This window comes from Dendropsophus ebraccatus, chromosome 11 (assembly GCF_027789765.1).
Source record: "Dendropsophus ebraccatus isolate aDenEbr1 chromosome 11, aDenEbr1.pat, whole genome shotgun sequence".
Taxonomy (NCBI): Eukaryota; Metazoa; Chordata; class Amphibia; order Anura; family Hylidae; genus Dendropsophus; species Dendropsophus ebraccatus.
In genome coordinates this window covers 23,777,566-23,800,868 of record NC_091464.1, presented here as the reverse complement: position 1 = coordinate 23,800,868, position 23,303 = coordinate 23,777,566, and the positions used below count along the sequence as shown (strand labels likewise).

The 23,303-nt window shown below is 41.1% G+C and overlaps 1 protein-coding gene across 1 annotated transcript in view; it reads left to right on the top strand.

Annotated features, from left to right (window-relative positions):
- Nucleotides 1–23,303, top strand: part of SYT6 (synaptotagmin 6) — a 229,118-nt gene that overhangs the window by 171,109 nt on the left and 34,706 nt on the right. The gene's annotated exons all lie outside the window — the stretch shown is intronic.

The following is a 23,303-nucleotide window of genomic DNA, read 5'->3' as shown; positions in this document are numbered from 1 at the left end:
AGAAGGTAAATGAATGTTATTGTTTTCACCCTTCGAAAAAGGTGTCTGGAGTACCCTCTTAGTCTTTTGTGATACCTTTCGGTCTTATTAGTCACTTTTCAATCTGAATGATGAACTTTACACTTAAATAGTTATATTTGTAGAAAATGTTAGTAGATAGATTTTACTCAGTATTGGGCTTAAAACGTTTACCAATTTATGGCAAGTTTGTCCATTTTGTAAAAGAAAATTTGTCCATGTAAAAAAACACACACACACACACACTCTAAATGAACTGATTTTTTTCATAGGTCTTTTTGGCAGCCCTAGGGTTGCATCCAACTTCTTCAACCACCGGGTGTCGAATGCCGAGCATTCGGGTTGGGCTGAACCCTGTTTGGCAAGTTCTCTTATCACTAGTCTTAATACAAGAGTTAATAGACATTATATAATACCAGTTTCAACAAATGTTAATTACTTATCACTAATAATCCCTAACAAAAGTTGTACTCAAACATTTAGCAGTTTTATACAATAAGGAGATTGTTATCAAAGAGAAAGGGTTTTAGGGTGTAACTTGAAACTGTTGGGCCCAATGCAGAATAACCGATAATTAGAGATGAGCAAAGCCAATCTGACGAATTCTGATTTGCAGCGAATTGGGCATTACATTCGCTTCAAAGCCATTTGCAAATTCACTAAACATGCGGCCGCACATGTTATCTTACAGAACTGTCTTTTTGCGGGGGTAAGGGATTATCCATAATCACTAGCACCCGTCCAATCAGCTGCAAAACTCCTGTGATGTCAGCAACCCCCCCTCCCCCTCTATATAAGGTGATTGGCTTCCGTGAGGCGGCCAGTCGGCTGTGTATAGTGGAGAGCAGGTTGCAGCAGGCAGTTAGAGCAGGGAGAGAAATACAGAGAGATAGGGACAGAGAGGAGAGTGGATTGTGGGTGGTTTTCTGTGGGAGCAGTGAAGATTTTGTCCAGTATACCAAGTAACTGGGTGCTGGGTGTGCAATATACAGTACCAAGTCACTGGGTTCTGGGTGTGCATCATACCAAGTCACTGGGTGCTGGGTGTGCATTATAGGAAGTCACTGGGTGCTGGGTGTGTATTATACCAAGTCACTGGGTGTGCATTATAGGAAGTCACTGGGTGCTGGGTGTGTATTATACCAAGTCACTGGGTGCTGGGGGTGCATTATAGGAAGTCACTGGGTGCTGGGTGTGCATTATAGGAAGTCACTGGGTGCTGGGTATGCATTATAGGAAGTCACTGGGTGCTGGGTGTGCATTATAGGAAGTCACTGGGTGCTGGGTGTGCATTATACCAAGTCACTGGGTGTTGGGTGTGCATTATACCAAGTCACTGGGTGCTGGGTGTGCATTATAGGAAGTCACTGGGTGCTGGGTGTGCATTATACCAAGTCACTGGGTGCTGGGTGTGCATTATACCAAGTCACTGGGAGCTGGGTGTGCATTATAGGAAGTCACTGGGTGCTGGGTGTGCATTATACCAAGTCACTGGGTGTTGGGTGTGCATTATACCAAGTCACTGGGTGCTGGGTGTGCATTATAGGAAGTCACTGGGTGCTGGGGGTGCATTATACCAAGTCACTGGGTGCTGGGTGTGCATTATACCAAGTCACTGGGTGCTGGGTGTGCATTATACCAAGTCACTGGGTGCTGGGTGTGCATTATACCAAGTCACTGGGTGCTGGGTGTGCATTATACCAAGTCACTGGCTGCTGGGTGTGCATTATACCAAGTCACTGGGTGCTGGGTGTGCATTATAGGAAGTCACAGTGACCACAGTATCCATCTTAATACCCCACCAATGTCCACTGCTGTCCTGGGAGAAAATTGATATTACACCGCTGATGCACTGACGTCCACTACTGTCCATCGCTGATCTCTTCCTATAATCTAATCTATAACTGCTTCTTGCACACCTTCTTTAGGTCACCTCAGTAACTAGGGCCTATAGGCTTATAGCTAGTAATTTGTAGTATAGTTATTTATTCTCCCATCTGGCTATAATAAAACAATAGATGCAATCAATGCATTTTTTATCATCTTTATAATCCCTTGTATCACTAGCTACAACATACTGTACATAGTACGAATAATTCAGCATCCCTTTAAGTACATACTATAGGTATAAATACAATTTATTTCCCAAGCAGTTCTACAGCCTTTTACATTAATACATACTTGCTAAGTTTCAGACAGGTCGCAAATAACATCTGACATTAAATGCTGGGTTTTGCTTCCGCTATATTCACATTAGGTCAATATATCAAACCTAATCTCTATACAAGCTATACAAATAATAAAAGCCAGGCACAAAATAGTGTAGCAGTACATTGTTAATGCTTCATTTATTTATTGTGCATTGACAAGAGCCTGCATATCTTTTAAGATGCTGTGAATCTTCTTGTGTTCACTTGGGGATCTTTTTGTTTAAAAAAAAAAATACATAAATTTACCCTGGCTTTATTATAAAGTGATACAGATATCACTGCGGAAAGTACACAGTGAGCAGTCCTAATATCCACAGTTAAAGGGACAGCCCCCCTGCAGCCGCAAACCCAAATTTGCGGGCCAAATGGTGCTCTGGGGTGGCTAAGGAACGTCCCCAGTGCTCCTAACGCAGTAATTCATATATTCCTGGTTGAGTAAATCAAGTTATCAATAAAGTTATCAAAAATGGCTGGATTGGCTAAGAAAAGAAGACCGGCGCCGGAAAAAATAAGGTACGTGACAGCAGGGAGCTGTCAGCGGGTTTGTTTGCACCCAGTATGGCAGTATGTGATTTAAAAAAGTGTACTCACCTGCTACCAGTGATGGTGCTAATGCTGTTCTGACAACCCCAATGCCCAAGGGTCATCATTAGAGATGAGTGAACCAAACTTACCAAAACCAAGATTCATTCCGAACTTTTCAAAAAGTTTGGTTTGGTACAGAATTTTTTGCAAAGTTCAGACCAAGTTTTGAAAGTTGCCAGCATTTTTTCATCTGTCCCTGCTGCGCTGAAGTCCTCCTCCCAGGTCTCTGGTGTCTCCAGCCACCTCCAGCCAATCACTGATTGAAATGGGACAGTGCCACGGCCAGTGATTGGCTAAGCAGGCTGTGACATCCCGCTCTGCCAATCACTGGCCTTGATTCTGTTCTATCTCAGTCAGTTATTGGTTGAGTGGCCATTTCACTATTGTCTCAGGAGTGACAGTCCGCTCAGCCAGTCACTTAGCACTAACCACTGACTGTCCCGTTTCTATCAGTGATTGGTTGAATGGGAATTTGGCAGCTGCGAGGACCAGAGAAGATGAACACTGGGACACCGGTGTATGGACAGGTAAGTATAAATGAGCTAATTTTTTTAAATGCCTGCAGTCAGTTAAGGCTTGATTCTGACAAACCTGAGCTTTACATTAGAGTTTTGTGAACCTGTCAAACCCAACTTTTGAAAAGTTCACATCTCTAATCTCCATCCCAGTCCATCTCCTGGTTTAGATGGGTCACCGCTGTGGCCAGTCATTGAATAGTTCCTGCATGTTGGGACTGAGACCAGTAAGTCTCTTTTTTTTTTGTTTTTTTGTTTTTGTTTTGTTATTTCACATACAAGTCAGAAAAAAAACAGTGCTGTAGTTCATGGTTTCAATAGAAAGAACAGAGTGGTTGTGTGTGAATAGCTCAAACACCTAAAATACAAGCAGTATAAAACAAATCTTTGTTCTGCTCATAAAGCTGGAGAAAGCAAGTACAGTATGGAGACATGAAAACTTGCTGTACATGGTTATAGAAGAAGCTATACACTGTACTATACCGTACATTCCCCCCCCCCCTATTATATATGCTGCTGTTCTCCAAATACCACTTGCTATTCTTGTTGCGTGCACAATTCTTCGCTAAAATATAATATTTATTGTATGTTATTAGATCTGATTTAGAAGATGTAATGGATGCTCAGGAACGCTGCTATATTATGCTGAATGCTTAGATGTACTAACATTGGACATTATTGTACTGTTTAATAGCAATATAAATAATAGTAACAGATAGTAATATTATATGCATTGCATGCCCATAACCTTTTCCCTAGTGGGATTTAAAGCATAAAATAGTGTAAATTTTCTTTAGTGGGGTGTCTGGCGTTTGATCTTTGTTTTCGGAAATTTATCATTTTAATGAAAACATGTCACCATTTTGCATATTACTTTTTTATGGGTATTATCTATTTTTTGGCTACAATACATAGAAGGATATATGAAAAGCATTTTACTAATCAATAGTATCTATTCTCTGCATATAAGAAATCCAAGACCATGTTTTATAGATATGTTCGACGAAATGGCGAAGTCATGGAAGAGTAGGCAGTAGACCCCCTGGGCTATAACATTGGTTATTATAGACTTTTTAAATGTTTTACAATATCAATTCTACATAGCTTAGGGCTTGTTACAGCTGTAAATAGTTTGTAGAGGTAATCATTTGTAAGGTCAACCTTAGGTCCTATTATATCTGCAAGACATTTCCAGTCTATTATTATATAGCGTAGTTATGCCTACAGCGCCATTGGTCATGTTTGCTCCCATTCTAGGCCATCAAGTGTCATCTATGTACTGTACAAAACATAAAACATGTCCACTGCCGCATCCTCCCAAGATTGTGCTCCGGTGACCGTAGCCTTTAGGTAAATCCCTCTTGTACCATACCATGGCAATAGCTAGATTGTAATAAAAGAGCAGTTTTAACTAAAGATGAGCCAACCGAATCTTATGAACCGAGATTTGTTAAGAGCTTTAAAAAAAAGTTTGGATCTGTACCGAACTGAACATTTTGTAGTTTGTAATGAGTTCCTAAAGATGGCGGCCACACAGTTTAACCCCTTGCCGTTCCTGGAATGTCATGTAAAGCAGGTAGTTTTTTGCAACATGACGTTCCAGGAACGTCATGCTGTCTCTGCCTCCCCCCGCTGTAACCTAGCGGAGATCACACAGCCTCCTCCTGCTGCCCCTGCCCGAAAGGGGAGCAGCGCTCTCCCCAGGCAGTTAACCCCATAGGCGCCGCGGTCCATGGGGCAGCAGTGAGATCCGGAGGGAGATCCGCTTCCTACAAGTCAAAGCACTACACAGCTGTAGTCCTTCCATAGTTCATATAACATTCACTATCAGATGTCTGCAGCAGGTGCCCCCACCTCCATGGCTACATGGCTGAAATTATCCTACAGTGTTATGAGAGCAGATGACTGTATCTAATCCCACTGTGTGATACCATCTGCTGGAGCTCTGTATCTAATCTTACTGTGTCATACTGTATGTTGGGGCTCTATCTGATCCCACTGTGTGGGATACCATCTGCTAAGGTGCTGGTCAGTGAATGGAGGGACCCAGCCAGGGAGATGAGGGATAGGCCACGCCCACTTTGTCAGCCAGGAGAAAAATTCATTAATTCTTCTGAGCCAAACAACGGGATATCTCAGCGAGCGTACACACTATCAACACAGTTTAAGGCTCTTTTATTTGAGAAATGTCATTTTTTTGGCTACTTAAATTATAGTTACACTTTAAGGCTCGGTTCAGTCGAACCTGAACTTAGCTTCAAAGTTTGGCGAACCTGCGGACCAGAACTTTTGAAAAGTTTGCTCATATCTAGTTTTAAACCAAGACTTACTTCATAAGTCTTCATATAAGTGGCTGAAAAGCTTTATCCAACCCCTTCGATTTGCATCCATTCCTGGCTTTGGTTCAAAAACTGCATGTGTGATTCCAGCCTAATGGAGGATAAGGTTTTTTTAAATATATTTTCCAGTAAAATGCTGATCATAAATTTGTTTCAGGAAGAGATACAAGTCCTATTTCTGGAACACAAACACCACTCAACTGATGGGTTTACATAATGCTCGAATGGTTTGGAATCAAGCTGTTTTGAACAAAGGAGACAGATGTGTATACTTAATGAGGCCTTTAGAAGAGGTTTTATCCATGTAGAGACTTTCCCTCTGTGACAACTCTAATGCTTTAATGAAATACAAAGAGACAATTGATGCAATATATTAATGTGTGTGTTTTACATATAGGGGGAGTAGTTTGGCGGTACACATAAATCACTGTATAAACTGTAAATTCTAAAATATGATAAAAAGTAGGGATGAGCGAACTTTTGAAAAGTTTGGTTCGGTTCGATCCGGCGAACTTTCGTGAAGTTCAGATCTGTATGAACCGAACCTAAAACGAACCTTGCAATAACGGCTGAATAATTGAAGCTAGAATAGTGGGAGTCTTATAGGATATAGTTTCGTTTAGTTGCAGTTGCTATTACAATGAAAAAAGTGGAAAAAATCAAAGTGCAAAAATAGTGAAAAAAAATTTGCCAAGGTGTAAGTGATTACACGGGACATAGGACACAAAGTTCCTTGGAACCAGTAGGGTGGAAAACAGACATTTGACAGTGGAACCAGCAGCAGTAATAGTACTGTATTGGACCCAGTGTGGAGGAGGGGGAGGAGGAGGCAGTAGCACTTGATTGCACCCAGGCCAGTATGGTTGAGAAGAGACTATTGGAGGAGGCGGCACCACTTGATTGCACCAAGCCCAGTATGATTGGGAACAGACTATTTGAGGAGGAGGAGGCAGTACCTGATTGTACCCTGGCCAGTAAGATTGCGAACAGACTATTCATGGAGGAGGATGGTCAGCCTTGGAGTGGTGGCCTGGAATTCCTCGCTGATGATGTTGGTTACCGCACTTTCCACAATTGGGATGATCTCCTTGATGCCTGCTCACAGAGTTGAGTCCTCAAAAAGTATCAACAATTGGCACGACATGTTCAAAGAAACCTGCACACTATGAGGTTTATCACATGTGCCATACAAAGTGTATGACTCCCTGCTGCACTGCAGAGAAAAGGTTCTTCCCTTTGTGGGCTACAACACTTCCCACCGTCAGGGACAAGTGCGTCACTAACAAAGGGTGTGAACGACGCGCAGCGGATACACCACAGAGGCGGCGCTAACCTGGCAACGTCACGGCAGCAGCACCAGGCGTTACAACCACGGCGCAGGCGCAGTAACAACGAGTCCTGTGAGGGCGGACAGACGGCGGAATAAAAGGCAGGGGGAGACGAGACCAAGACCACACAGGCGGCGCTTCACCTGGGCATGAATGCTCTCGGCCCCGCCTCTTAGACACGGCATCTACTCAAGTAAAGTTTATTTTTCAGCCGAAAGAAAGCCCAACCAGCATGGCAAAACATACCAGGAGAAAGGACTTCACCTAACATACAAACAGGTATAAGTAGTTGGGATGGGGGGGTGGAACAGTGGGTACAGAGTCGCTTTAACCTAAAAATGACAGCTGTTCTAGAAGACATGAAAAAGCCAAAAAAGGACAGTGTGTGAACATCGCATAAGGGTATGTTAATGCAACGTTTTTAAACATTTTGAATGGCGACATTTTGCTAATTATGGTCATTATGATCATGATAATTTTTTAAGGATGTTCAGTAATCATCAAAAAACCGTTGTGTGAACATACCTTGAAGCAGCTGTTATCTTTGAAAAGTCTCATAGTAATTCCGCCTCTAAGCCACCCAAAATATTTCATAAGCTCTACCCTCATGTCTTTACAGCTAATGCTCCCCCTCGAAAAGCTGGGGGGTAGAGATGAGCGAACCGAACTTCCTGACTCAAGATTTGTTACAAACTTTTGCAAAAAGTTCTGTTTGCAACAGAACTGCACTTTTCCCAAAGTTAGTATGAATCCGGTCGAAAATGGCGGCCGCATATAGTATGTTAAATTCCATCAAAAGTTTGGGTGCAAGGGGTTACTCATAATCCCTTCCAGCCAGGCAATCATCTGCAAGCCACCTACTATTTGGGCTCCTAGTTTATTGATAATTTATCGATAATGGGTTGTCCATCATTGGACACCTCGTCTATGTTTCCATGTGTACTAATCTACCGGTGTTTGTGAGACATGGATGAGAAGGAACCTAATCACACATGATCTTACAAACTGCAGGGAAACCTATTCCTTCTTTTCAGGTAGCAATGACCCTCGTATCTACAGGACTGCTGTAAAGTTGTAAAAGTTGTGTATACGGCATGCCCTACTCTGTACGTACCTGGAAAGTATGTTTTATTGTTAGATACTACAACATTGACATTTGTACATCATTAGGTATTACAATTCTGTCCCACAACAAAGGATAAAAAGATGAATCGGCAAAATCAAAAACCAGAGAACAATGGAGCTAGTCATCTCCACAGGTCAAAGAAAAGTCATCGTAATTCACCGCCATGCGACAAATGTGGAGGGAGATTGCAATACAATAGCCAACATCAAGGATCTCTTGCCGTAAGGAAGAAAATGCATCAAGATAAGGGCTCTAGAGGGAAGAGGTTTACGAGGAATAAGAGGTTTTCTCTGCCCAAATGCACAAGACTTTTTTATAGAGAGACATTACCATCAATGTCAAGGAACCAAGAAGAGAACAACAATCACATTGCTACTTTTGACCATGATTTACAAAGCTTTCAAACAGTATGTTATACTTTGTCTTCTACACTTTCATGAATACGATCAAGCAACATCAAACCTTTACAAAACAAAATGCTTCCCCCATGCAGAACTGTAAAGAAAGAAAAAGACAAAAGGACCAGGACTTATAGAGGGTAGTAGAAATCTCTTCTACCCTAAAGGCAGGTAGGAGGATGCCCATCTAATGGCGTTCTGCTTACCACACTATAGGTTCCTCTGAAGCACCACTTAATTCTATTTATGGGTACACACAGTACATCCAAAGTTTCATTGATAAATCAAAAAGATTGAGGAATAGTTGGCTGCAGAGGAAGTTCTGATTGTAATTCATAGACGCTTTATATAGTTCAGTGCCTTCCCGTACCGGTGCTTGTGCTTCTTCATGCTAATGTCACTCTGAAACCATGGAGTCCTTAAGAAATCCCATCAAAGGCTAAAAGTGAATTATTAAGGTTAGTTACATTATATTTAGAAAATAGAAAGAATAATGGTCTCCGCAACCATTCTTTTCAGATTAGTCCCCTGAGGCAAAATAAAAAAAATTCTCCCTTGTACTTAGAGTGTTTTCGAGATAACCTGACAAGTGAAACGCAGTCACAGCAGGAAAGAAGAATGGAACTAAGATAACTTTTTTTCCTATTAACAAAGTGCCTAATGCTAATGTCAGGATTAGTAACCTGGTGTGAACTGGGCCTGTTGTTGCTTTTGTGTGACACACCCGCTTGCTTCCTGGCAATGCAGGAGTTAAGCTAAAAAGCTGCTGGGTTTGATTATCGCAGCTGATTAGTCTGTGTGATGGACTGGTTCCTCTGCCTATCTAGAGCCTGGGAGATCAGAGCGCCGGTCCAATGAAGATCTGGACCGGGCTCTTGGTCAGCATAAAAGAAAGCTGAAGCCAGTCTTTCCTTGCTGGCTAATTAGGTTCATACCCTGATCCCAGCTCCCCCTGTCTATTCCTGCGATCTCTGTCCTAACTCCCTCTGTTTGCTCGACTGTGTTACCTGACCCCTGGCTTTGGCTTTTGACCTTCTGACTGTCACTTGTTTTGTACTACGCTGCCTGTTTGGTTCTGACCCTGCCTGTTCGACTATCCCATATTGTGTTTGTTTGTCTGTCTTGTTCTGTGTGCACATATCCAGCGCAGGGAACATCTTCGTGGTTGTCCACGGCCGCCTAGGGTCGGTTGAGGCAAGTAGGTGGGGATAGTTGGTGGGTTCAGCATCAGGGCTCACTGTCGTGTCCGGTCCCTACCTGCCCCGTCCTGACAGCTAAGGACTCAAATATTCTTTAGGAGGGCACGTAATACATTTTTACCCTCTCCTGCCTTCTTTACCATTGACTAATCACTAGAGATGAGGAAATTGCTCATCTAAACAAGGCAAAGCGCTTCGTTTGCTCTGTGTTCCACTCATTAAGCCTGGCGGCTTTCAGCGCTGCTCTGCTTCCTGCCGCTCCCCCCCTAGTGCCGGGGAAAAGTTGGATCCAATCTTGGGAAAATGGGAGATTTTGGTGTCAGCATCAAACGAACGATAAACGATTTCTCGTTGGTCATTTGATCGTTGCCCACATTTACATGAAACTATTATATTTTAAATATTAATATTTAAATATTAATATTAAATATTTCGAACGAGTAATAGGGCCCGTAAATAAAACTACATTCCTCACTATCTGTCAATATTAGCCACAGCTAAATATTATTGTTTATTATAATTAATATTGTATATTATAATTAATATTGTATATACAGAGTGGTCCAAAAGTAGGTGGACAGTATGCGTAATAAGGTTATGAAGGGGGAGAGTTATCAAACATGGTGTAAAGTGAAACTGGCTCAGTTGCCCCTAGCAACCAATCAGATTCCACCTTTCATTCCTCACAGACTCTTTGGAAAATGAAAGGTGGAATCTGATTGGTTGCTAGGGGCAACTCAGACAGTTTCACTTTACACCACGGTTGATAAATCTCCCTTAAATTCATAACCCTACTACACATACTATCCACCTACTTTTGGACCACCCTGTATATTCAGGGGATAAGAAAAAACTGGTGGCTGGGTCTCAGCTATTCTTGTTATACCGTATCTTGAATACCATATCCATGAATGATTTACGTAATACAGAGGGAAAAAAAAGTCTAAGGGCCCCAGTGGTATCAATTAACCTGAGCTCGATAGATTTCATTCGGCTACAATGCTATCGGCTGTGACGTAGCTACTAATTAACACAATGGCCATTGTTTAAATCTAGTCGACTTGTTGAGATTTTCTCATTTATTTTAGGCATGCGCTGCTGTTTTGCAATATTAATTAATTTTTACACATTCATGCAATTTATTTCCATGCCTATAGCCCTTTACAACCTCAGCTCTATTAGGTGCCCTTGAGCACAGATAATGGACTGTGTGCAAATTACACCCGTATGTCTCTTAAATGCGCTCATTAAATGCAAATCACCTCATACATAAGCAATCAGGATAGCCTAAAACCTTTACTGCCGGAATGCTTCCACTGCTCTCTGATTAAGCTTCAGAAGAACTGCAGAAGAACTCGGCAGCCCCCCCATATAAGAGTTTATTGAGCTTGGCCGCCCTGCACTAACATATTGATCAATCTGGATGTAAATTGCAGGTTCCTAAATGGTCAATATTCTTGACCTGCAAACATGATGTCTTTTTCATATATTCATCTGGGACTCAGGTTAGATCCAGCCATTCCTCAGAGCAGTAGTAAGTGCCATGCGCAGTGGATCCTACATTTCTCTCCAATACGTTCTGTTACTGCTTACTTTATATAATAATATATTATATTATATATTGATGGTGCATGAGCTATAGAGAGTACAGAAGCCGTTCTACATGAAAAAAAAATAAAAGTATTAAATATGGCACACAATAGGAGTTTGTTACACCTTTTACATTCGTGCCGCTTAATATCACTTGTAAACAGTTTGTGAATTAAAGAGGTACTCCAGCAAAAAAAATATTTTTATTTCAAATCAAATGGTGTCAGAAAGTTATGTAGATTTGTGATTTACTTCTATTGAAAAATCTTAAGTCTTCACTTACTGTATGTCCAGCAGGAAGTGGTGTATTCTTTTCAGTCTGACATAGTGCTCTCTGCTGCCACCTCTGTCCATGTCAGGAACTGTCCAGAGCAGGAGAGGTTTTCTATGGGGAATTGCTGCTGCTCTGGGCAGTTCCTGACATGGACAGAGGTGGCAGCAGAGAGCACTGTGTCAGACTGGAGAGAATACACCACTTCCTGCAGGACATACCACAGCTGATAAGTACTGAAAGACTGTTTTTTAAATAGAGTAAATTACAAATCTATATAAGTTTGTGAAACCAGTTGATTTGAAAGAAAAAGATTTTCATCAGAGTACCCCTTTAACCAAATTCAGTGTAAATATATAAATATATATATATATATATATATATATATATATATATATATATAAGTATAAATCTTTCTGTAAATCAATGTGATCCCAGCATCCCAGATAATAATGTACTTCATACAGTCAGTGTAAAGAATAAACCTCCTGAGAACTTGATTTACTCTCAGCTCTCATTACCCTTTGGCTTCCAACATAATGGAGAAATATCTTATCGATTTACCAATAACTACTGATGAATCCTGACAGATCTCATAGACGTATAATGGGGATCCATTTCCATCAGGGTTCTGTTACTACTGACAGCAAAAAAAATATTGCCGCACGCTGCGTAAAACATAATGCAGGTGGATGGGCAGAGCCAGAAGCAAGTCTATGGTGTGTCACAGAAAATTTTGGAGACACATTTATCATTGTCTTTGCTCAATTATTTTGGCTAATTTTTTTTTTTTTTGTGCAGACCCTACATAACATTTATCAGTCAGACCCTGTGCTTGTAAAATAAAAATGCTAAAATTGCGCAAGAATTATAAATGCCTAATGATACATTTTGCACGTGGACTAAAGATTTTTGTGCAGAATGTGAAAAGTGTGCAAGCTCAAAAATTATTGCGCAAATGATATCTGGAAGGCAACACACAGTTGCCCACCGGTATCACATTTGTATAAAGGATTTTGAAATGCAGATGATTGTTTTGTTATGCAGCGGTTCTGAGGGTATATAGTAATGGAGATAAAAGGTAACCTACCAAAAGGGACACCACTGTGCACTGCATATAAGTTAAGGTCTCAAACTTAATTTTCTGCATCTTATATAAACAGGTTTTATATGACCAAGCCCAATTTTACAAATCTGATAAGTGCCACTCTGTGTGGAAATAACTTTGGGACGCTTTTATTTATCCAAATGATTCTAAAATTGTGTTTTTGCGACCCACTGTCATTTAAAGGGAAAGTCTGGCAGGGGGGAAATTTAATTGCAAGTACTAACTTACTGTACCTCTTCCAGTGCCTGCGGTGAGCGGTGGGACAGGCCTTGGGACACATCCGGAAGGCATTTTCCCCACTTGTCATGACGTCACTCCTCAAGGGGAAAATGCCTGTCCCGGTTGATGGACTGGCCGCTCAGCCAATCAGTGACTGGAGCGGTTTCCCACCCCAGTCACTGACTGGCTGAGCAGCCAGTCCATCAACCGGGTCATGATGTGTCAGCTTCGGGTATCCTGGAGTAGAGCAGGGGTCCTGTGGCCAGTCCTCTCCTGGTTCTGGGAGAGGTAAGTTAGTACTTGTAATCAATTTCCCCCCTGCCCCTGCAAACTGCTGGATTTTATAATCTGTCAGACTTCTTATTTTATTTCATTAGATATTTTAACTGTCATTCACATTTTTGATACAGAACACAAAAGATACAGAACATACCAATTTTTCACAACATTTAGGAGTTTTTCAAAATGGTGTCATTGTGTCAAAAAAACAAAAAAAAACAAGTACATGCACCCCAAAGCTATTACCATCTAAAGTGAGGTAGGTCAGATGAAAGAAATTTACCTTAAGGCCAAAATGACCCAATTATGAAAAAGATCTACTAAGAAAATTTACCATTACAGTGGTGCCTTGGATTACGAGCATAATTTGCTCCGGGGCCGTGCTTGTAATCCAAATCCACCTTAAAGCGAAGCAAATTGTCCCGTAAGAAATAATTCAAATGATGAAAATTTGTTCCACACCCAAAAAATGATTTTTTTATTCCGAAAAACATGTAAAACAAATGAAACAAAAATTTTGAAATAGCTGAATGTGTCATATTATACGTTACTGTACAGTAATGGAGAGGATGGGAAACACAAGGGCAGACAGACTGCAGGGAGCATGAAGGAATGAGCAGGGCAGATGTGGGCACATACATGCAGTCCTGTCCCCTGATGCAAGCCCCAGCCTGAAGTGGATCTGCTATGATTTGGAAGTAGAGGGAGACTTCCTGGGTCAGAGTACAGTGCTGTAGACCCCACTATGCAGACCATGTCCCTCCCCCAATCCAGCTCCCACCCAGTACAGGGAGCTCTTACACCAAAGCAATGCTCTTAAACCAAGTCACAATTTTGAAAAAGTGTGATCTCTTAAATCAAAACACTCTTAAACCAAGTCACTCTTAAACCACTGTACTTTGAATTTTGAAAGTCCGAAAAAAGCAGAAACAGTTCAGAATTTTATGCAAAAGTGAAGATGTTAGAAATGCATATTAATGGTGAAGAAAAGAATTAAAGTGACCTTTAGAAATTCCAACAATATACGGTGGCATTTTGAAATCTCTAGAAAGAACAGTAACTTGTGAATTAATAGTCCCTCTTTATTTTGTCTCTGCCGCTCCTGATTAATCCGCCGGCAGACTGTCCTAATGACATCAAAGCAACCCGATCAATCTGACTGCAGGAATCATAAGGTTTAAGGCTGTTCAACTCCACTGACACAGTTGTACAAAGAAATGATAGGGATTACACAAGCATGAATCAAGGTATTAAGGCGAAGGAGGCTGAAAACTAGTTTATGCATAATCGTAGTATAAAAAACACACTGCATTCATAACACTCACAGGAAGATATTGGCATATAGAAGCTTCCAAAGCCATAAAACCTAATGATGTGCTAAACAATGGCACAGGAGACATAACAAATCCCAAACATGATCTGCAGAATATATTTGCCTGCATCATTTGACACAGACAAGAGTTCATCTAAGGTAGCAGAAAAACCATCATACTAATTATAGTTATAGTTATAAACTTTGTATTACGGGAGACACTTTCCTACTTGTTACTTATTATTTACTATTCATCTGAGCAAAAAAAAAAAAAAGTATTTTTTCCTTAATTTTTTTTATTTATTTTATTTTTATTCATTTATTTTTTATTTTATTTTATTATATTAAGGGGTCATACAACAACCAAATGAATGTTTATAGATCTGTAATACCAATCTCTAGGCAGTCTGTGACCACCATGCAAGGCCTGATAAGAAGCAAGCTATCAGGAAAAATGCACTAGCCATAGAAATAATGATATAGTATATGATGTATTATAAAGAGTCTGTATGAGATTGGGCACGATTTTATTTATTGAAATCCATAATCAAACAGCCTTTCTTCTTGCCAAGTAGGGCTGGGTTCACACTACGTTGTGTGCATCCGTTTTTCCTTACTTTTGTGTACGTTTTGATCAGTTTTTTTTTTTATAATGGAAGTCAATGGAAAAACTGATGAAAACGGATGCACACAAATGCATCAGTTTTTTATCAATTTTTTTGCAAAAAACGATTGCAAAAACGTAGTGTGGATCCAGCCTAAGTGTTACAATAAACTGGGTTAGGGAACATAAAGGGGTTTTCCAATTTATTATTACTTGTCCAACCTATGCCCCCCGGCGGTCTCCACATGGGCCCCCGACAGGTGCCCGGGAATAGAACAGCGCCGCACACAGGAACCGGGCCACAATTCAAAATAAGGACCATGGCGCCAGCTTCCCTGCACCGGCGTCATTCAATCCATGGACAAAACTTAAAGCGAATGTACCTGATAGTCCAAATGTTTTTTTTTGTTCAAAACAAAACCGATAGTGGTGCTTTAGCCTAACATATCCCTTTTGGTTTTCAACAATGTTCTATGTTAGCAAATCCTCCAAAAAATTCCAGAAGCCATATAGGGGGAGGTTGGGTAAGGGAGGAGGCCACACTGTTATAAAAATACTGGCTGATCACCCGTGCATATGTGAGGGCCTCACAGCCATGACTGCTACAGTGCCACCTATTGGTGATGGCCTAGAAGAGCATTGGCACATGCGCAAACTGTCAAGATGGCATGCGCAGCACATGTGTGCACAGTGATGATGGCGAGAGCGAGTAGGAGGCCAGCCTGCATAAAATATCTATGGAGAAGAGTAGAGATGAGAGAATCGCTGATTTCAACAAATATATGTGAAAAAAATACCACTAAAATACCCCAAACATAACTTGTATAAATGTGGACCTGACATAAATATATAATGGAATGACTGTTTTTTTTAGAATTTGCTATACCCTAGCAAGGCCTCTTAAGCTATACGCCCCATAGTTAAAATATTGTTGTTATATTATATATATAATGCTGTGGCCATGTCGTTCCAAACATATGGAAGTAAGATTTATAACAACTCTATGATTAAGTTATCTAGTCTGTAGATAAATAGTCCTTGCAGTAATCAGCTTAAAATGTGCCATATGGTTTCCAGATAAATAATGCATACAGTCCCAAATAAACACTTCTCATGGAAATAGTTTATACTGTGCTCAATATTACTGAGCATTGCGTTGCCCATAAAATGGTATATATGTTGCCTATATTTTTAAGGGGTATTCCACTCAAACATAACTTTTGACATCTTTCTGCCCATGGTGAGACTAACAATTCATTTCATACTTGTTATTATCTATTCAGCATCCTTCCCCCAGTTCTGAGCTGCTGCTTTCTGCTGAAGACAAAAATCTGTGTGCAAGCCTTTCTCTTTGCCCCCCCCCCTTCTGAGACGGCTGATATAAACAAGTCCCTTCCTGGCTTTATCTGCAACATTGTAGCGTCTTTGCAATGCTGGTAAATTTTGTCACAGTGAGATTTTTAGCAACTTGACTTTAGAATAACCCTTCCAGCATTACAAAGAAGCTAAAATGTTGCAGATAAAGCCAGGAACTGTCTCGAAAGGGAGGGGGTAGGAGGGGGAGACAGAGAGAAAAGCTCACAAATAGATTTTTGTGTCTTCATCAGAAAGCAGAAAGTCAGAACTGGGATAAGGAGACTGAATAGATAATAACAAGTATGGATGGAATTGTTAGTCTCACCACGGGCAGGGCTGTATTAACAGCTGCTGCTGCCCTAGGCACTAAACCTGAAGATGCCCCATCTACACGCACCTATTGGCGATACCAGACCTGACCAATACCACCATACCCCCCACCCCCCAGGAAAAGAAACCAGATTTACTGGCAAGTCTGAACGGAAGGAGGAAAACAAAAGAAATAGAAACAAAAAAAATTAGTTTTTCTGTCCCCCTGCTCCCTGGTGCTGCCCCCCTGCAAGGTGCTGCCCTAGGCACCGGACCACGGGTGCCTAGTGGTAAATACGGCCCTGACCATGGGCAGCAACATATGAAACATTATGTTTGAGAGGAATACTCCTGTAATGTATATATGGATATAGTTTCTATGAAAAGCCCATAGAGTGCCCAATTGAACTCCCAACAGAATATTACTTCACCAGAACTTCTTTTCCCACCCAAATCAAGTCATGTGAAGGCTAATATATATATATATATATATATATATATATATATATATATATATATATATTCATTCTTACTAGAAAAAGTTAAAAAAAAACAAAAACAAGAACAAAGCACTGTTTATTTCCATAACACTGTTTATTTTCCAGAGCATGTCCTACCATACGGAGAAATTATTTTCAAGGAGGTTTTACTGACCGATCTATTAGAGGAAAATGACTGCAAAGCATGGAAAGGCTCAGTACCTGGAGAGAGGGCATAAAGTCTTTGCCACCTGTTGGCTGACAGAAATGTACTCATGAGAATGGATTGATGGTAGCTTTTTATGTGCTATAATTATTCCTTCTTTCAATATACTGCCTAGTAAAAATGATACTCTACTCTTGGGGACTGTAGGGAGCAAATATAATTACATCCATAGCAGAAAATTACCGAGTGCAGACCCTTTGTCAGCTTATAAAAGACTGAGAAAGGGGATCGAAGTTTTTTATATGATGTTTTTTTTTCATAATTAGTAGAGAGAAATAAACTGCAAGAGGTTTAAAATCACCACAGTGACGCTAATAAATAAGCAGGTATACATGTCAAAAATCCAATAATATTTCACATCTTGCACGTCTTTCACAAGGGGAACAGTCTCCATTGCCCAGCATGCCCTACTTCTCATACAGCTTTTTGTTGTGACTGCTTTGGTTTATATCAATATTAAATCGAAATCACACAATTTACATCTGCAAGATGGAAGGCAGACATCAAAACACTACCCATTTTTAATGAAGTGCAACATGCTTTCCAAGTGCCCTGCAAGAACAAAGAGACTCTTCTGCTTCTCTTTGTGGAAGAAGAGGTGGAACTGTGACCAGTGTTAAAGGGGTATGCCAGCGAAATTCTTTTCCTTTCAAATAAACTGGTGTCAGAAAGTTATATAGATTTGTAATTTGCTTCTATTTAAAAATCTCCAGTCTTCCAGTACTTATCAACTGCTGTATGTCCTGCAGGAAGTGGTGCATTCTTTCCAGTCTTACCTAGTCCTGTCTGCTGCTGCCACCTCTCTCCATAACAGGAACTGTCCAAAGCAGGATAGGTTTTTAAGAGGATTTACTACTGCTCTGGACAGAGGTGGCAGCAGAGAGTACTGTATCAGACTGGAAAAAATACACCACTTCCTGCAGGACATATGTGGTGCCCCACTATTAAGTGCCTTGGGCACCTGTTGTAAAGTTCTCACTCCAGGTTAAGTGGTGATGGAGTGGTCCACAGTTTCACCACCAGGTGCCAGTGTTATTTATAAGTCCTGTTATTCAATGGACAGCTGATAGAAGGTAATGGGTTAAGGTTGTTGTTATACCATGTGTTCTGTGCCAGGCAATAGGAGGTGCTTTCTCTTCTACTACCTATCACTGCCCACACAAACTCACCCCCTGTAGGAGGAGTTAGCTCTGTGTGGGAGGAAGTGAGCAGTGCAGTCTAGTCTAAGACACGAGTGTGTACAGATGCAGCTAGAGACAACCAGTTCTTTATTTACTCTTACTATACCTGCTATGCAGTGCTAAGCACTTTAAAGGGAGAAGAGTCCATGAACACCCTAGCCCATGCCAAGAACACATCTAAAAAGTGCAGGGCAGTATCCTGAAACACAAGAGGAACTAGCCTGCACAGGACAAAGCTACTGAAAGAGGTCTATGTATCCTATCTCTCAATGCAGGTAACGGGGAAGGCCCGAAAGCTTAGCTACACCCAGATAACCATGGCTGGGGCTTGTATCACCCCATTAGGATGGGTAGCTCGAAACTGTAGGGCAGAAGGTGGTCAGATCAAAGTCTAAACACAGGTACAAGTATTTCACTCTAAAATATTTCTTCAAAGTTCTGGCAGGGTACACAGCTACATTGGGTTGGGGCTCCTTCGACAAACTCCTCTCCTCTGCTAAACTCTCTAAGCACGACTACAACAACCTTTCTACTTCTCCAAGCACAAACAAGTTTAAGCAGTAAAGTCTGTGTCAAAGATTTATCTCTTGGTGAAAGTGTATTGTACTACTGAAGAATTCTATAGTAAAAGCTGTTCTGCACCAGCACCCATACACACAGGCCACACACCTTGGGTTATTTTTCCCCTTTCTGTGGGTGGCGGTACCGATAGTCCAGGTGGGTCAGTTGCCACTCAGGACTACTGTGACAAGAGCCTAAGGGACCAACTACAACCCGGCAGGTTACCGACCGTTGGGGAACACAGCTAGCCACACAAAACAAGCAAGTACCAACATCAAACCTGTGTGCTGGACAAGCACTGGCGTCACGACACTGACACCTTTGGCTGAGCTGTCACAACCACCAGTAATAACATCACCCAGTGGAGCACCACACATACAGCAGCTGTTAAGTAGTGGAAGGTTTAAGATTGTTTAATAGAAGTACTTGACAAATCTAGTTGATTTGAAAGAAATGTTTTGTTTTCGTTGGAGTACCCCTTTAACTCTCGTTTTGACAGACTCATCTGAATGGCTAAGATGTAATAATATATTTCACATGCAGTGGACTCTTCGGAGCACATGACGTGATCAGATGATGGAAACCTCCCCGAGAAAATCAACTCTTCTCCGGAGGTCTTAGAAGAGAGACCTGCAGAGATCAGCTTGATGCCACGACAGTTTCTACAAGTATATTCCGAGACGACCCCCTTCAGGATATCTAGATATAAAACATAGAAAGACGTTAATGAGAAATAGGGAAAAAAATAACACAACCTTTTGGGGGGACATAACAATTTTTATAAAATTTAATTTTATTCATGTGCTTTCGAGAAAATGATCCAAGGGCTTCTCCTATATACGAGGCATTGCTCCTCGCACTCGATGTTGTATTATAGAAATAACTTTAATTTGTTTGAGGATGAGACGTGTTATGCCAGGCTGTCGCTTCTTGTTTGCCTCCTGCTGCCCTTGTAAGTGTATTTATTTTTCTGTTTAAATTTGCTCACTGACAAAAAGCAAATTAAATGTGTCCTCCTGTCATTCCGCCGAGATATGGAACATATCACGGGAGCAGTAATAGCATAATTGCACTTGAACAATTAGATTGACAATGTACTTTAAATGATTTAGCTGATGTTTGCCAGGTTAGGAGTAAAAGCAAATGGACCTTTACTCCCTTGCCATTTATTCCAGGAAGCTTTAAACAACCCTTAAAATTTTCCATAATTTTTCATTAGAGCTTCGGGAGAAGACGTTAATGTCCAAACTAAAAATTATTTCATTTATGGTCAAAAACAAAAATATATGGTTGAATTCTAATGTCTATAGTTTAGCCAGGGGCAAAATTTGCTCCGGAGCAGCATTAGGAGCACTGCCGCATCATCTGTCACGCCCCCTCCATTGATTATCATTAGATGGGCGGGCCGGTTGACGTAGCAGTGCTCTTAATGGTGCTCCGGAGCTGACTTTAACCCAACTTACTGCAGGAGAGGTGCGGAGGAGAAAGGTAAGACACATACCTTCCTCCTCAGCGTCCCGGGCGCTATAGGGGCCTATCAGCAGGTTAGTTTTGTCTAATCTGCTGATAGTTTTCCTTTAATAATAAATTTAAGAGGTTACAAGTAGGAAAAAAACAATATATATATATATATATATATATATATATATATCAGTGAGGCTGAGCTTTGTCCAACACCTATTGTGAAAGGTTGGATTCATCTTATTTATCTATCTACTGGTATTGCACTGTTGCTTGTAAATATATGAAGTGAAGAGACAGCTGAAAAGTTTTCATTAAAGGGGAACTATCAGGAAGATAGACAAATCTAGCCTGCTGATATGTCCTTTTTGTGCACAGAGCGCTGAGCATAAAGATAACTCTTTCTGTTTGAATGCAGTTAGTAGTTAGATCCTTAATGTGATCGGGCAGCTTGGAGGATTGGGCGTGAGACTACCACCCCTGGGGCACCTATCCAACCTGCCCCCAGCAGACCCGCTCCATTGATTTTCATTACGAGAGAGGGGCTGGCCTGGGGCAGAACATGCTCCAAGCCAACGGATTAACATAAAGATCTAACTTCTAACTACACGACAATGGCGCCAAGATGACAATGGCGCCATAAGCTAAGAGACTCATCTTCAGCGCCCGTGCGCAATAGGGACATAGCAGGTTATTGTCTAACCTGCTGATATTTTCCCCTTAAAGCAGAGGAAGTATCAGACTATTATTAGGCTTAGTGGCTAGGCTGAAAACTTCACATAATATAGGTAGTAAATACAGATGAGCGAACTGGGTTTGGGTTCGAGTCCATCCGAACCCGAACTTTCGGCATTTGATTAGCGGTGGCTGCTGAACATGGATAAAGCTCTAAGGTTGTGTGGAAAACATGAATACAGCCAATGACTATATCCATGTTTTCCACATAGCCTTAGGGCTTTATCCAAGTTCAGCAGCCACCGCTAATCAAATGCTGAACGATCGGGTACGGATGGACTCGAGCATGCTCCAGGTTCGCTCATCTCTAGTAGTAAAGTAAAAGATTAGAAACATGACCAAACATTTTTGAAAAATATGTTTAATATAAAGGAAACTTTAAGTTTCAGGTAATTTTTAAGATTGATAGGAGATGTGTTAGTCTGTTTGTCAGAAGGCCACAAAGAAGTCAGTTACAGTAGTCCAGCAAGGATATTATTATCAGTGTAACAGATAGCAGATGTGGATCCCCTATGCTACTGGACCCTCTAGGTCTTCACTGTTTATCCTGCTCAAGGATGTGGAAACTGGGCTTCTGCGGCTAGAGGACATCAGGACACTCCACAAGCATTAATACTGTATAAACAGTCTGTAAAAACACAGGTTTTCAAAAATATGTAAGTGCAGGGTCCTAGGTCTGTAAACAAATTAAAGAATCTCTCCAAGACAGCACTCCAATGTATCATGCAAAGCAGCTAGAGATGAGCGAACCTCGAGCATGCTCGAGTTCATCCGAACCTGAACTTTCGGCATTTGATTAGTGGTGGCTGCTGAACTTGCATAAAGCTCTAAGGTTGTCTGGAAAACATGGATACAGCCAATGACTATATCCATGTTTTCCACATAGCCTTAGGGCTTTATCCAACTTCAGCAGCCACCGCTAATCAAATGCCGAACGCTCAAGTTCGGATGAACTCAAGCATGCTCGAGGTTCGCTCATCTCTAGTAGCAGCTTGTCCCAAGAACCACGCAGTGCCAGTGTGGGCTGATTGTCTGATTGTGCTTGGTCAATTTGGATGCAAATCAGACATCCGCATTCTTTTTGATGTGAGCCACTGGTGACTGAAATTTGTCGGCAGTTCCTGAATGAGAAATGTTCTTCAGTATACACTGGGACAGAAAGTAGTAGGCATGGATTTCATCCAAATACTATCAATACTTCTACTGTACCAGAATTTTTGCAATCGCCTGTGTAAAGGAAGAGAGGGATTTGGGAATTTTTTTTAAGGCAAAGTGTTAGGAAGTAGTGAAGGCGAAATTGTGAGGTTTGAATGTTTATGTATGGCCAGGGCTCCATTCATACTCTCCAATGTTTTGAAGCCCGACAGAGTATTAATGGAGTGTTGGCCACACATTGGGGATGAGCCTCATTCATTCTAGGCCACAATTTTCCTGCATTCTCAGGATGAGCAGGGGTCCCAGTGATCAGACCTCCACCAATCTGCTGGTTTTGCCCTATCGTATGTAATTAGGATCATTCAATAAAGCTAAAGACAAAACACATTGCAGTAAAACAGTACGATTTAAAATAATGCAAATATATTAAAATGCATTAAAATTTAAAGTGCAGCTTCTGAAGCATGAATTGCGTGTCCCCGAAGTAGGATGTTTAATCAAAATCTCACCAGTTAGCTGGGATTGCCGTCTAATCTACTGTTGGGTTGCTATGGGACATTTAAATTCCCTTTGGTTTTAACTTCCCTTTCATTAATATGTATACATATTTCTTTTCATTCAGAAAGCAGCGACTTACTCTGTTCAGCTATATAAAGACTCATTCAGTTCATGTCCCCTGTGAAACAGTGAACACATTTACTGCATAGATGCATATTTTATATGCTAAGAGGCAAAGACA